The following is a 5,000-nucleotide window of genomic DNA, read 5'->3' as shown; positions in this document are numbered from 1 at the left end:
GGGAATTTCCGGAAGTAGCGGCGAACTCGGCAACGATATATCTTTATTCATTCGCTCCGTTCGCTCGCCGTCCGTCGTCGCCGTCGCCGTGTTTTGGGGTGCGGTTCGCGGTTTGGATTTGATTCAATTTGGCCACCACCACCACCACCACAGAACCAACCACGGCAACACTTCTGGAAAAGTAGTTACTTCCTTCCTGAGCTCCTCACACACACGGTCCCGGTCCCGGTGCTTGCTCTCGTCTGTTTTATTATTATTATTGTTCATTCGGTCGTACGCCTTTTTTGGAGGACGCCAGGACCCTCCGATTTCGATACGAGGACTATATGATGGTCACGAGGATCTCATTTTTTCCTTCTCCTTCCTATTGCTGCTGCGTTGTATGCTTTCCTCCCGTACACCAACGCGGTTGGTGTGGTCGGTGCTGGCCATCGGCAGCATGGACCGTCGGTTGGTTGGATGGTTGGTCGTTTGCCTGCCATTCCTACAATACAATAACTCATGTTTCACATGGCCACGTTATTCGTTCTGGATGGAATAAAGGGTGGTAGGAGGAGGTCTGGATGTACGTTTTTATGATGTGTTCCTGTGTGTGTGCGGCGAGAAGACCCCTGGTGTACCTTTGCGTACACGACCAGTTGTACCGATTTGCTTAAGAGCTTCTTATCTAACCGTTAAAAGTTGCGTGACTAAATGCAATATTTTGACTATTGACGCCTTTTTGGGTGGCCAATAATCAGGCTCGGTAACGCCCTTTGAAGCGGAACCCTAGCCGGAAGGATTGTCGGTGGGAGTTGAGTTCAAGAATTTTATTTACGGAAAAAAGCGGGTGCTACAAACAACGACGTCCGTCCATATTTTGTCGATCAAACCAGCGAGTGCTTGGATCGCTCGCTACGTTCGTTGTGAAAGTCCACACCAGGGGCTTTTCATGTCTACGCTGCTGCTGTTGCACGGTTGCAACTTGCACGGTTGCCTTCGCTACAACCAACCGCCTGCTTTGGGCGTTGCGTTGAAATACTGAGTGAGCAGCCGTCGCAACCCTCTTGCGTAAAACGCCGTCTGCGCGCACACACACACGGGCACACACACGTGTGCACAAGTCGAGGTCGATCTGGCCCCGTGTAGATATTTCGATCGATTTCTCCGCTCCGCAGGACTCCATATATTTGCATGACCGTTAAGTGCTGTTAGGTGAGACTAATTACAGCCGAACAAAAGTCAACATGCAACGTGCAACCGCTGCTGCACACGTTGCTGACGATCGCAAAGAGCGAGCGAGAGAGAGAGGGAGAGCAACGAAAAGCCTTCAACTTTCCTGAAGCCCAGATGGAGGTCGGCTGCAATGAACCAGCTGATAAGAACGGAGAGCGAAAATTGCAGATGATACGACAAGGGAGAAAAATGTGGCCTCCCGAGAGCCTGATAATCGGTTTGGACAGGGGGGACCCGGGGACACGGGAGCGGAGGTGCGTGGTTGCTGCAATTGCTCGAAATACCGGTGACCACCTCGCGCGCCACAGCGTCCTCAGGTGCCGTGGCATTTGCCGTGGAACGTCGCCGTCGCCGCCTGCTGTGGTGTGCTTCATAGCTTCGTGCTGGCACCTGTCTAAATTTCGTGACAATTTTCCGTTTTTGCTGCTGCTGCTGCTGGCCCCAGGAAGAAAAAGGTGAAGATGCAGACGAGGGTTGCGACCGATCATCGATAACGGAATGTTGTTCAACATATGTTCTGTAGTCTCCGTAATGTTATGTATCGATCAAACGCTTGGGAATGCAATGCCTTCTTGACACGATCGTAAGCCGCATCGTAGGGGTGCATATCCGCATCGCAAGATGCTCGCACTTGACTTCCGTGTAACAAAGGATTAATTATGCAATTAATAAGCTTATATTGCGGTTTTGACCGACCATCGACGGATCATCGTCAGATTCGGCGGCGATTTTGTTAACCCATAGTAGTAAATCGTAATGCTTAGTGATCATGCTATCGCTACCTACCGCGCGTCATTATGATATCGTGGCACGCAGCTGTACTGGCTTTAGCCCCACCCCAGGGCACTTCAAATAAGAATAATTTGTTTCGTTTAAATGTTCGTGATCTTCACATGAGCTAAAGTGAGCACTCAAAACAAGGAAAACTCATCAAACCTTTAAACAACCATTTGTGGCTGACCTACATGTAGGTTAATCAGCTACGTCGACGGCTAAAATATATTCCAGCACCATCTCTCTCTCTCTTTCTGGTGCTACCGTATAATCGAGGATTGTGATAAAACGCAATGCGTGAAACGCACAATCGCGATACATCCCATGACATGGTTATTTCCATATAAATGCTTTCCACACGTCGCTCGTCTCAGTCAAGTACCGATGATGATCCGTGCCTTTGGTTCGTTGGTTGTTGGACCACCTACAAGTGGCGGAAGTCACTAGACAGTGATAATTTCTGCTGTTCCTCCGAGGGAACGTGGTTCAGGATGAGTTTTACACGTTCAATCCGATTCCGGGATGTGGCATGTGGCATGTGGGCTGTTGTTCTCGTTGTTGCGGAATGAAGAATGAAGTCTCACTCTCGACATCCATAATCAGGCAAATTATGCATCACAATACCCTTCCTCCGACCCTCGCTGTCGACGAGGTCCATCGAGTGTGCTTGCTGCTACTTACAAATTTGCAATCGGGAGCGCTCATACCGATCCCGAAACGCACACACACACACACGGTGCTCGGGAGATCGAGAGCGGAGACAGCAACGCATGCATCGCAGGCACGCATCGCGGTCGGTGTGTAGGTGCAGACAGCCGGGCGAAGGCTATGTACATTTAATTTTTAATTACACACCTCGGCCACTATCATCATCATCAGCATCATCATCTCCATAGACTCGGAGCGGCACAAAGTGCCCGCAACTCCCGCACTCCTCTCTCCCTCTCCCGAGTGCACCCTCTCCCGTTGGACTGCGGCGCAAACAACGAACCATAAAAGCGCCAACGACGACGACCATGACGACGACGACGACGACTACGAGGCTAAAACCGATTCCCGAGTGAGAGAATCATTTTGAATAACATATGAAGCCATTATGTTGCCCACCGGCGGTATTTGCTCGTGGAGGGCCACATCGGGTCCTTCCCCTTCCTTTCCCTTCCCGTTTGGCGTGTTGTGGCCGCCACCATTCTCTCATGCATACAATGAGCATAGGGAATGCAGTTCCTGAAAGATCTACAGATCGAAATGAGGCACCTGTGCGTGCGTGCGCCCAGCAGTTGTGTGTGTGTGTGTGTGTGTGTGTAGCTCGGTTTTGGAATGAAATTTATGGAAGCACCTAGCTGCCGGTTGGGGGGAGGGGGGGGGTCCACCAACTTGTTTACACCACATAGATTGCTGGTTGTTGTTGTTGATTATTATGATGCTCTTCGCAAGAGGCCCCCGGGAGGGGGAGTGGTGGACTGATTAATGGCCGAATGGATTCCGTATAATAACGCGTGTTCGGATTGCGATTTCGGACACGGTGTGTGTGTGGTGTGGTAAAGGTTTATTTAAAGTCCGGTTGTGTGACAATCCGTCCTTTTCACACCGTTGTTATGATGGATGATGTCATAGTAGGCTGCGATTCCTCGAATTCGAAATGGCGCGTATGAGAAAAAAAGCCGAGAATAGAAAATATTCCTTTTGGGTAAATCGATTAAATACGGACCGGGGGATTCGGGATGGTATGCTAATGCGGATTCGTCATCGGCGGACCAACCATAAACCAATCTTCTTCTCATTCCCGGGGCTGATAAAAACCAAAAAACCAAAAAAACATTTATATTACATCTCGCTTCTTCTGCCATCAGCTGCTTGCTTCCTCGCTAAGGTCCCCATCGCTGTTCCCCCCGTGTTCGGAGCTTCATTTGTGGCATTCTTTCCGAATTACCTGCAATCAATTTAACGACACTACGTGGTGTAGCGCATCGTGTCCTGCGCATTAAATTGGTACTACCATAAATGCAACAATCATAAATCTGCGCATTGCTCAATCGTTCGTTTCGCTCGTTCGTCGTTGTGCCCGTCGTTGCGTGCCACAAATCCGGGAGGGGGGGCTCTATTTCGATCGGTCTGGGGTCCCAGGTGCACGGCGACAACCTCCGAAATTCTCCACTTCACTCCACTACACTCCACTCCCATGCCCTCTGCCCATGTTGCCGGATTGGACCGGTGGCGTGGTGTGGTTAGTGTTGTGTTGGTAGCGTGTTGTCTCCGACAACCCGTGTTGTGGCCCTTTTTGGTGGAAATCGTTGCGCGGAGTCGAACTCCACGATTCCTGCACATGTGCCGGATTGGCTTTTCGTGATGGCTCGGTATCACTCACTCTGAAAATTTGGCCACCGTTTTTCCCGCAGTTTTGTTTCATTTTGTTGTTCCCGTTGTTGTTGTTGTTACTGGTGGACCGGGGTCGGTGAAATAACTTTCCCTCGCATGTGTCGCACCTTTCGTGGCGCTTATTTTCGGAAGGTTGATTGGATAAAATTTGTCAAACCCCCCCGTACAACAACAAAAAGAGGAAAACAAAAAAAGCGATGCCATAAGCCTACAGGCCAATATCCGATTTGATTGGGTATGCGTGTGTGTGTGTGTGTGTGGAGTGTGGGTTGTTTGTTTAACATGCGTAAGCCGAGCTTGTTTGACTTATCTAATTTCATGTGCACATTGCATTAAGAGTTGACATTCGCAAATCGGGCATCCGTTTTTGTGGGAAGTGTTTCTACTTACACAACGATAGAACCAGAACAGCACAACTCTGTCATCAAGATCATCAAAAACATACGGCGAACAATTTCTAATTAAATTTTTAAAGTTTAAAGGTAAAGAAACGAAAGTTGCGAAACTTTATTTACGATGCACGGCCACCTAGATGATGCTATTTATTTCAACTTGATTTTGACAGTTTCTTACGTTCAGTGGCTTGCGTTCGTGGCAGGGCACCTTAATGGCGTTAATGAAAGCTTTCTCGC

At 49.2% G+C, this 5,000-nt stretch overlaps 1 protein-coding gene across 1 annotated transcript in view; it reads left to right on the top strand.

Moving 5' to 3' along the window:
- LOC125957070 (homeobox protein caupolican-like) overlaps positions 1–5,000 on the top strand; it is a 61,077-nt gene that overhangs the window by 32,245 nt on the left and 23,832 nt on the right. The window lies entirely within an intron of this gene.

The sequence above is a fragment of the Anopheles darlingi genome, chromosome 3 (genome assembly GCF_943734745.1).
Source record: "Anopheles darlingi chromosome 3, idAnoDarlMG_H_01, whole genome shotgun sequence".
NCBI classification, from domain to species: domain Eukaryota; kingdom Metazoa; phylum Arthropoda; class Insecta; order Diptera; family Culicidae; genus Anopheles; species Anopheles darlingi.
This window is presented reverse-complemented; position numbering and strand designations above follow the sequence as displayed.